General features: G+C 45.0%; 1 pseudogene; it reads left to right on the top strand.

Moving 5' to 3' along the window:
* The first annotated feature begins 2,835 nt into the window (after positions 1-2,835).
* LOC143831190 (cytochrome c oxidase subunit 6A1, mitochondrial pseudogene) lies at positions 2,836-3,177 on the top strand (annotated as a pseudogene).
* Positions 3,178-11,486: the final 8,309 nt, after the last annotated feature.

Below are 11,486 nucleotides of genomic sequence, written 5' to 3'. Positions count from 1 at the left end.
ACATGCACATTTAGCTCAGTCAGTTGGGCAGGGAGGAAATGTAAGAAATCTAGTGAAGCCCAAACAAGATGGAGACTTAGCCTGGCTTCCTAGGTTTCTTAAGGGGCTCTACTGACTCCATAGTCAGTCTCTGCCAGGCTGGTTTCTGTGTGTGCCAACCTGCTCAGAGTCCAGTCATGGGCTTCTGTGCATGAAGGTATCTCTGTGACAGGCACACTTCCATTATGGGCTACCTCTCGGGTAACAATTCAGTGTATGGTCTACTAAGATCCCCAGATCCTTTTCACATATACTACTGCCAAGACAAATCTTGCTCATCCTATAGTAATGTATATGATATTCCTACCTAAATGAAGAATGTTATGTTTAGGTAAAGGTATCCCCAGTGCAAGAACTGTGTCATGTCTGACCCTTGGGGTGACGCCCTCTAGCGTTTTCATGGCAGACTCAATACGGGGTGGTTTGCCAGTGCCTTCCCCAGTCATTACCATTTACCCCCCAGCAAGCTGGGTACTCATTTTACCGACCTCGGAAGCATGGAAGGCTGAGTCAACCTTGAGCCGGCTGCTGGGATTGAACTCCCAGCCTCATGGGCAGAGCTTTCAGACTGCATGTCTGCTGCCTTACCACTCTGCGCCACAAGAGGCTCACTATTGAAATTCATTTTATTCATTTTAGACCAATTTTCTAGCCTGTCAAGATCATCCTGTATTCTGATTCTTTTGCTGTGTTTGCTACTCCTCCCAACTTAGTGTCATCTGCAAATTTAATAAGTACCCCCTTTATTCCTTCATCCATATATTTTATAAATACCTTGAACAACACAGGGTCCAGGACAGATCCCTGAGGCACTCCACTTGTCACTCCTTTCCAAGAAGGTGATGAACCATTTAAAAGCACCCTTTAGGTGTGATCTTCTAGCGAATTCTTGATCCACCTAACAGTAATAGGATCCATAACACATTTTACCAACTTGTCAATAAGAATATCACGTGGAATCTTATCAAAAGTTTACTGAAATCAAGATAAACAATGTCCACAGTATTCCCCTGATCTAGTAAGGTAATCTTACTAAAAAAGGGGATGTGGTTAGTCTGACATTACTTTTTCTTGAGAAAGCCATGCTTGACTCTCAGTAGTTACAGCCATCTGCTCTAGCTGCTCAAGGACCAACTGCTTAATTGTTTGTTGTAAAATTTTTGCCAGCTATAGATGTCAAGCTAATGGGTCAGTAGTTACCTGGATCCTCCTTTTCCCCCTTCATGAAGATGGGAACAACATTTGCCCACCTCCAGTCTTCTGGCACTTCACCCGTTCTTCAAGAATTGTCAAAAATAATGGACAGAGGCTCAGAAATCATACCTGCAAGTTTAGTATCCTTGGATACAATTCATCTGGCCTAAAGGATTTGTTTTCGTTTAAAGAAACTAGGTGTTTATGTACTACCCCTAGAGTGATCCCTGGCCTCAACACCCATTCATCATCACGTCAAATGATTTTGCCATGGTGAGCATGATTCCCATCACAAGAAAAAACTGAGAAATAGGAATTGAGCAGTTCAGCCCTCCTGAACTACAGAACTTAAGGTCCTGCTTCAGTTTCTTAAATCTGTCTTTTTATTTCTCAATTATTTTGAAAGCTGTTTATGGAGCCATCCTGGTTTCTTTAGGTTCCTCCCAGTTTTCCTACTCAAGGGAATTGTCTGTGATTGTGCCTTCACTATTTGACTTTTGAGAAACTCCCAATCTTCTTGGACTTCCAGCTCCTTAAATATGTTAAATTTTGCTCTCCTGGAGTCCAGCCTGTGACTACTGAAACTACAATTTCATTACAGTTTGTGGCTCATAAACTGGGCTCTCCATGATTTTCGTTGTCAGCCATTCAGTCATGTCCAACCCTTGGGGCATTTCCGCACATCTGTAAAAATAGCTGCCAGCTGAATGGCATAACGCTAAATATAATCATGCCTCCTGGTCCCTCCTCACCTTTTTCCTGCCTCACTCTTCTCTGCTTCCTTTTCATGCTTTTCACCCTCCACAAGTGATGTTTGAAATGGCAGAAGAGAGCAACACACATTACATGGGACTCTTTCCCACCTATCAATCCAGGCATCCAATCCCCTTTCTCCATGTTTTAAAGGTCCCATGATGCCTGCTAATTAAAAAAAAACATAGTTCTCTGTTTAAATGCATATGCATATAACTTTTAAAAATGAATCTCATTTCTGATTTTTTTGGGGGTGGGGACTTTAGAGAGGCATGCTTTGTATTACAACTTAAAAACTCCCATCCCTGGAAGAAGGGAAAGGGAGGTGGGTGTGAGGGCAGGGCATTAGAGGCAGAGATAGTGCTTCTTCGCCTCCATACCTTTCTTTAGCTGGTTGGCTGCTGGTTTCGCTCCATTTGATAGTGCTATATAGGTTATTGAATCCACTTTTTGGGAATCACCAACTAGCACTTTAAAATGGAGGATGTAGCCAACCATTTACTGCCCAGATGCTGCATGTTGGTGACATCATACGGAGGAGGCAGAATATAACGACAATAAAAGATAAACATTTCACTATTTTTAATGGGTGCGGAAAAGCCCTTGGCAATCCCATGGCACAGCAGTTGCACTACACAAACCAGAAAGAACTACATTTTCCCAGTACATGCCCTTTTGTAGTCCTGCTGAGGATAAGCTTGAGTTTCAAGGCAGGATCATAATCCTGTGAATGTGATTGGCAGATAAAGTCAGTTCAAAGCAAAATAGATCAATAGTGTGTCTCTTCCCGCATTTCCAGTTCCGGTTGGGCCTGTTGACTAGTGTCCTTGCTCTGGTCGTAGGGGCAGTATGGCCGTGGCTCTTTTCAACCTTTCTCGGCGACTTGCAACCGGGGCTCCCAGAGCAGGACTGAGACGGCAGCTGTCAGCGGCTGCAGCAAGGGGCCATGGAGAAGCTTCGAGCACCCGTACTTGGAAGATCCTGACCTTTGCGGTTGCTCTCCCTGGAGTTGGTGTCTGCATGCTGAACTGCTACCTGAAGGCTCAGCATGAACATGAAAGGCCAGAGTTCATTCCTTATTCTCACCTCCGTATCCGGACCAAGCCCTTCCCTTGGGGCGACGGGAATCATACTTTATTCCATAATCCTCGGACCAACCTTCTCCCAACGGGTTATGAAAATGAGCATTAAATGAGTGGACCATAGTAGCACCATGGACCATTAAGGTGGCTGGGCTTCACAATCAAAATGCTCTCCATTACTTGTACTGTAAAATTATAAATTCATCCTGATCTCTAGCAATTTGTTTTTGGCAGAGATCACCTAAATAAAACTATTCCATAAAAGTAAAAAAAAAAAAAAAAAAACAGCGGGTGCTGGTGAGAAGATCTTTTGAGCTGCATTTGTATATAAATTTAGGTTCTTGTGGGGTTTAGATAGTTCAATTTTAGTTCAGTTGCTTCTTGTACCACCATATTGGGACCACAATAAAGAGCTGAAATGAATTCCCAGTGTCCTGGTTTCTGAACCGAAGCATATAACATGCCTATTCTGACATATGGTGGTCCCACCAAGGAATTTTTAAGGTAAGTGAGAAGCAGAAATGGTTTGTCATTGCTTTCCTCTGTAGATTCTTCCTTGGTGTCCTCCCTTCCAAATACCAGCCTGCTTAGCATCTGAAATCTTACAAGATCAGGCTATACCATGCCACCTTCCCTCACCATTTACATACACATCTGATGGTGATAGAGCACCTTAAATCCACATTGCGAGTCAAACATTTGAAATTTTCATATATGTAATATAGGGATTACTAGGAAGGCTTTTTGTTGGCATTTCCTATTTCAAAAACTGTAAGCATGCTCCAATTTGATTGCAGCATAATGAGCTCATAGCAACGTAGTAGTATAAAGATTTCTCATATGAAAGGAGATTTATACTGTGCTGTATTTTTAATGTGGCCTTGCAATACTGCCACAATAATTTAACAGCCCAGGCACAAACTCAAATCCTCTAGCTATTTCTGTGAGAAAATTCATAATGATGAAAATATCATTTGCCTCCTAATCAAAAACATTTTATATGCCATGGGAGAGTAGAACTTTCAAAATGATTGAACTGAAATTAATCTGTATAGGCCATCCAATGTTATCACAGGTGAATAATTATCACATTATTCTTCAGAAAGCCACTGCCACTTTCCAAACAACTTTACAAATTATTGAACAATAATTTACATGAAAACTTCATTTTGTATTAAATCTCTCTGAGCAAAACAACAGGCTTTAGATGATCACCTTGTGTTTCAGAATTTGTGATTTCATATTGTAGAGTGTTAACAAAGTCCCCCCCACCCCACCCCCCACACACACATTGACTTGCAGGAGGTCATTTTGGGGTCAAGGAAGACACGCACACATTTCTGTTGGCTTAAACAAGGCCACAGCTTTATTAATACTCCACAGGAGTGTTGGTACAGCATGGGAGAGGGAGTCTGACTTGTAGTCAGAAGACCACAAGAACCCGGACCCCAGTATTGCCCTGGAGCCTGTCCAGATCCCTGCTGGGAACACAGGTCTCCTTGCTGTTGGGATCTTGCCCAAGGGAAGAACCAGTTGTGCCCTGGGACATACCCTGTTCCCCTGCCAGGAATGCGGGACTCCATGCTCCTGGATTCCCACCATAGGGAAGTATCCACCTGGGGTGCCAAGAGGAAGCACCAACTTCCCTTGGCCCTACCCTAGACACCTGGCACTGTAAGCCCTGGGGTGCCAAGGAGAGGCACTCACTTCCTTTTTTGTCCCACTCCGGGCTACCTGGCACTGAGAGCCCCAAGCCTCCCCAGCCAGGTCGGCCCTGCTTGCGGATCTGCCATCTTGTAGGGAGGTCCCCAACCTGGTGAGTCCGATGTGCAGACCAAACTCCCCCCAAACAGGCTTCATACCATGCCAAAACTGCCAGCTGTGACAAAATGCAATATAAAGGCATCCAGTGGCCACACAGACATAACTTTAACAGCCAACAAAACAGGGTGGTGGGAGAGGATCTGCTCGGGCAGTGAGCATGGTGCAAGAGGCAGGGCCTCCATGACCATTTACGCACTGGGAACTTCACTTCCCCAGCTCCCATGCAGGGGCACAAATAGGGGGCAGGTGAGGTGCACCAGGCCAAATGCTCCTCCATGTGTGTGCAGGAAGAGGTGGGGCAACCTGCCATGACTAAAACTCTAGCCTGCAGTCTGGCATGAAACCTCCAGTGCATAAATGGTCCATGTGAAGCCTTTTAAGGCATCTTGAGCCCATACCCATGCGCCAATGGGGTGAGTATGATGTTCTCATGCAGTGCCCGCCCTATCTTAACCATAGTGGCTCTCTAATATTTTGGAAGTGCCACTATGATCGTTTATGCACTGGGAACTTCACTGCCCTACCCACCTATCAGGAGCACAGATAGGGGATGGATGAGGTTCACCAGGCCAAATGCTCCCCCATGTGAGTGCAGGAAGAGGTGGGGCAACCTGCCATGACTAAAACTCCAGCCTGCAGACCAGCATGAAACCTCCAGTGCATAAACGGTCTATGGGAGGATTGGTGTCTGGGACAAATCTGGGTGTCTGGCTACTGCTTCCACTGCACTGGCCAATTTGGGATTTAGCTGGCCAATAGAGAGCCCACCCCAAGAAGCCAACCACAAGGCACACTTGCAGCCTCCTGGCCAGTTGCTCCTTGACCACAGAGGGCACCAGGCCCCTGCCACCCAGCCCGGCCGACCGCTCCAGCCGCCCACCAGCTTGCCAGCTGGGAAACTCACCAGCGGAGGATGGTGGTCATGTAACACCCTACCCAGCCACCCAGGAGAACGGCCCTGTGCTACCCAGCCAGGTCCACCACTCCAGGGGAGAGGAGAAGGATGTCTCAGGGAGATTTGCCCCACTGCAGGTGGCCCTGGGAAAAGTTCCATCTGCCAGGCACTCCTCTCTAAAATGCTGGAGCATCCCCCCCCCTCATGCCTTTGGTCACCACCCCAATGCACGCACTTTTTCTTCTTTCCTTCCTTCCCACCCTCCACCCATCTCTGGCCCAGCAGCTGCTGCCAATTCCAATCAGGCTGGCATAGGAATTCCCCCACCTCAGCCCTGCCAGGCTCACCAAGCAAGCTTCCCGCTCAGAGCTGCCTTCCCCTAACACAGACTGCCATCCTAACCTCGCTGTTAGGTGTTCAAGATGGGGCCCACTCTGCCTTACCCTTCTCCAAGCCCCCTACAGTGCCCCCCTCAATGGTGTGTATGGGAGGCCTCAGCCCCATTCTGGCGCCTGCCTCCAGCCTGGATGCCGGGGAACTCCTCCATGCCATGCACACCACACCCAAGGATGTTGTGCAGGATGCTGGTCCCACCATGCCCTCCCCAGCCCCAGAGGCAGGCAGCTCTGTGGCATGCAGCCCACTGATCCACCACATAGCTGGTGCCCTATCCAGGTAGGGTGATGGTGCAGCCATCCTTGCCTGCCGCCGCTAGCACCTGTTGCATCCCTGGGTGCAACGGGCTTTTGGCCTGGTAAAGCTGTAAAATAAGACAACTGCAAGGCTCATCTTTTGGTCTTGTCTCACATAAAAAGAAACTTGACTTAAGATTACACTGTGCCATTTTTATAAAAAGAAACATACTTGGAGCAGGAAATGGAGAGCAGAGAGTGGGTGCAAGGGTGGGACAATATTACTGAGACTGTTGTGTGTTTCTTCCTCTATACAGGATTGCCCCTGGATGCTCACCAATGGGATGTGAGATAAAAAAGTGGCAAATCCAGTTTTGATAATTTCCTTCATCCTAAGGCAAATCTGGTCAAAACACGAGCTAGCACCTGGACAGCCTTCGGATGCAGACAACATCATAAAACCCACCAGCAACCAGATGCTGTCCAGAGGCAGATACCTCATGTGGAAACAGTCCAGGGATTGGCAATGAGGGGAAGTGAGAGAGAGGGTTGCAAGGAAGGGGAGGGGAGAGTTTTCCGAAACTTAGTCCATTGAGCTGGATAGAGACCATTATTAATAGTTTCCAATTGTCCCAAAGAAATAATAATCTTTGCTGCTTCCAGACAAGAAGAGTGGCTATTCTCTGAGCTATCAGAGGGGTATGATTTTGGCTAGCAGTGCATCCATATTTTTAGGAGCTAGCAAAACAGAACATAAAAGTAATAACTATGAAATCCAGAAATTCATGATGAGTCCAGGGTGAGAAACTATGGGTTTTCTGACTTTGATTAAGTTAGGAAGGGAAGTTTTCCAGAGAGGTAACAGAAAGTGGTTGCATCTAGGCAGAGTGGACAAAACAGACTGGCAAGGTAGGGGCTTGAGTCAGGTTGGGAGAAGATATTTAAGCAAGGACACTAAAAATAATAAAGCCCACTTTGCTATTTGATAACAGGAAGACTTGCCCTTTCTGATGAGCTTACAGTGATATAACTAGATAGGTGCCAGACTTTGTAGACCCCTGTCCCCCCAGCTAATGGGAGAGTATGCAGATGTCCATCAGTAAAGCAGTCCCACACCAAGGGTTTTGGCCACTTGTTAACATAGCTTCAAGAAAGTCTTGACATCATTTTCTCCAAAGCATGGCGTTGCTAGCTCTTAAAATGGCTATAAAACAAATTTAGCCAAGATGGACTTGGGGCAGACAACATAAATCTAGGAGTAGAACTAAGTTCAAAATTGTTAACTTACTCAGAGGAAGAGAGAAGAGAAAATCAGGGTTGGTAGAACACCCAGCTGTTCAACTCATATCCTATTTCCCAGTTGTGAACAGGGAGCTGATTTTTTTCATCCTTGGTGCAATTGTTTATTGATTTGCTTAGGAGAGTTCAATACATTGCTTCACTGTATTTCTTCCTAAAAGTACGTAATTATTATTTTTTTTACACATCTGGTTTCAAATAACCCAATAGAGGTCTAGTGTGCACCAGTTCTTGTTCCGTAGCTGGTCCACTGAGAAGATAATAATAAAAAAAGACAATCAGTCACAAAACTTACAAACTAGTCATAAATAAATGCTACATTTTAATAAAACTCTACCCTTTAAGTAGTGCTAAGTTTGACTAATGGTGCTAATGGCTGCCAATTGATTGAAATCTTCAGTGTCTTTCCATATGAGCAGTTTTGGAAAAAAAAACCAATGTGAACTTCGTCAGCAGATGTTCACAGATATCTGGCATGACTCCAATGGGCCAGGTGATTGGGTCCTGTAAAATATGTTTCTGGCAAAATTCAGCATCACCATAGCAAACCTGGATATTTTCACTGTATTCTAGGAAATCCATTTCAGCTCTGGATGCAACGTATTAGGTATATGTGGAGGAAGAAAAAAAAGGGGGAATCTCAGCAGCAGAACAAGAGAGGAAGAAACTTTAACAACTTGACATATTGATGGCTCCTTCCACCATCTAAATCTTTTTAGATTAGCATATCTATTTAGTTTCCATAGATATGTTTGCCAGCACTAAATCATCAAACCCAGTCTGTAAGAGAAGGATATATATCCTCCAGCAATTGGACATTTTATATTGTTCACCTGTCACTAAGAATAATGAGAAAGAGAAGAATGATAATGTCAGCCATATTAAAAGGCTAACGTATGAGCATGAACCAGCTGGTAATTGCATGCAGGTATATCCTGTCATCTCTAGTAATTTTCACAATCCTTAAAAAACAGTTTGTTATTTTTGAAACTGTCTTTCATTTAGTAAAATACAGCACTAGAAATGTGAAAATCTGTCCTTTAATCTCTGTGGCATTTTTCACATTACTTTGTCATACTCTGTGATACCCATTAGAATAGATGAATGGTGAAGCAAGTGCCCCTTGTACATATGGGGTTCTTGTCCCCTTTGAAAGCAGTAGTACAATCTGGAATTCCATGGTAATTATGGAACATCTTCTCTACTTAGTCCTCTTCCTCTGTGTGGAGCTTTGCCTCTATCAATTCCCGGGTATTTTCACTTGTTTGTATTATGGAATGGACTAGGAAAATAGCCCATAGCATTGAGGAATGCACTGGACACTAGTGGAGGGCCCTGCAGAGGAGAAGGCTTCAGCCCTACCTGGAGTTGTGGCTGGCGGCTGGGCCTAGGCGGGCAGAGGTGGGCGGGTTGGCATGCGGCGCTGGAGGAGCATGACATGCTGGTGGGTGGAGCAAGGGCAAGGCAGCTGGGCATCGAGGTGCATGGTGGGTGAGCCTGTAGCCCTAGTGGAGGGTGGGCCAATGTCTTCAGAGGCTGCTGGGCTGCTGCAGCCACTGGTGGGTATGGTGGGCCAGCAGCCAAGGCATGGCAGTGGAGGAGCAGCTTTCTCGGTGGCCAGGCAGCATCTGGCCACAAGACTGTCTGTGCAGCTCGCGGCTGGCTTCTGGAAGTGGAAGCTCCAGGGGCCAGCCCAATCTAGTTGGCCCGTGCAGGTGGAAGCACAGTCTGGACACCATATGTGTCCCAGACAGTGCTCTCCCCACAGGGGCCTTTCCCAAATATTAGGGAGAACAATTGTAAGGATTGCCAGAGGCAGTTAAAAAGAACACATATTGCTTTGATTGCATGGTGGTAAGGAAAATGATTGCAAACCTGTTCTAACCCAACCTCTAACCCAGTGGTTCTCAACCTTTTCTTCGCCATGACTCCAACTTCAGCGCCGAAGCCCATCAGGGACCCAGGTGGAGGAGCTGCCTTGGTGGCTAGCGCTGTGGAGGTGCTTCTGCCAGCCCCCCTAGCTGTGGGGGAGAGAGACAGACAGAGACAAACTGCAAACGAGCCCCAAACTGCAAACGAGCCTTGATTACCTCCTATGGCTCCTGCTGCAAGAGAGAGAGAGATCTGCACCTGCCGGTGTCCCCTGGGTCCTAGTGCCCATTGCATTCCTTGTTGCAATGGGCTTTCTTGCTAGTAAAAATAATAGAAAGGATTTCCTCACTGTGTGAATTTTGGGAGTGTAGGACTGAGCAAAAGAAACCTAATTAGGCCATTTGGCTATCAGCTTTCAATCTATAAGAACCATAAGAGTGTTATTATTTAATGGGCTTGTAAATATATGACAGCTTTTAAATAGCACATATATTGTCTTCTATAGGCAAGTCATTAATGTGGATTGGAGAACTTGGTGATCTTTGTGCAATATAGCTTACTAGGGGCAAAGCCCGTTGTATCCAAGAATACAACAGGCACTAGAGCTTGGCAGTGGGAAGAGGAAGGGAGGAGTTGTCCAGTCTGTAAGGGCATGGGTTGAATGTGTGTGTTGTGTGGGAGGTTGTGGTGGCATGGTGGCAAATGAGGTGCGGAGATATGGGTGTCAAGAACCTGTGGTGTGGAATGTTCGTTGAGTGTGGGAGAGGACTGACCTTTGGGAATTTTGGCATAGTGGTTACTTTTTAAATTCCCCCCAAATGCAAGATTTGAGAAGCTTCTTATAGCAGACTCCATTAACTCTATTTTGCAACTCTATGAGTCAGTAATTGGGCTTTTTTAATCACCTATCAAAACCTCCCAATAAGAACATCTCAACCCCTACTTGGTTTGATAAAGAATGCTTATTGAAAAAGAAACTATTAAGGCACTATTGCATGCTATTCAATAAATCAAGATCTCTCAATAACCAATCCCACTATCTCAGAGCTAAAGCCGAATACCAGTCTCTTGTTGCTAAAAAAAAATCCAAGTTCCACAACAGAAACTGGGAATCATTAAACAAAGCACCAAATTCATCTGATAATTGGATATTCTGGAGAACTATGAACAATGCCTTAACAAGTCAAATAAAACTGTATGTCCTATTCCAGTTTCCAAATGGATGGACCATTTTTCCACATTGTTCACATTACCATCTTCACTAGACCCTCAACTGTCCATTGGACAATCCTCTTCCTTTCCCTGTTGACCAAACGTTGAACCTGCTGAGATTTCTGAACTGATAAAATCTCTGGAACCTCATAAGTCACCTGGTCCAGATGGGATCCCTCCAGACATGATTATTCATTATGCTGACTGGTGGGCTGTGCCTCTAGCACATCTGTTTACAAAAATCAACCAAACAGGACTAATCCCAGATTCATGGCTAAATTCTATCATAACCCCAATATATAAAAAACGAAAAGTTGAGCTTCCTAGTAACTACCACCCCATCAGTTTATTGTCAGCTGTAGGTAAGCTCTTTGCAAATTATCTGGCCACTAATCTTATAAACTGGACATCCAACAATTACATCATAGAGCCAGAGCAAATAGGGTTTAGGAAGGGATACACTACCTTCATTGTACTTTTAGCTTTTTTAAGCCAGAAATACACGAAACCTAAGAGGGGCAAATTATTTGTTGCCTTTATTGAATTAAAAGCAGCCTTTGACTCAGTTTCCAGAGAGAAACTCTGGATAAAATTAAACAATAGACCAGCATCTACTATTTCTCTTAAAACAGCTCCATCATAACAACGACTGCCAAGTCAAATATTCTGCTGAAGGAAATTTAA

Source organism: Paroedura picta, chromosome 3, assembly GCF_049243985.1.
Source record: "Paroedura picta isolate Pp20150507F chromosome 3, Ppicta_v3.0, whole genome shotgun sequence".
Lineage (NCBI taxonomy): Eukaryota > Metazoa > Chordata > Lepidosauria > Squamata > Gekkonidae > Paroedura > Paroedura picta.
The sequence above is the reverse complement of the archived record's forward strand: the minus strand, read 5'-3'. Positions and strand labels throughout refer to the sequence as shown.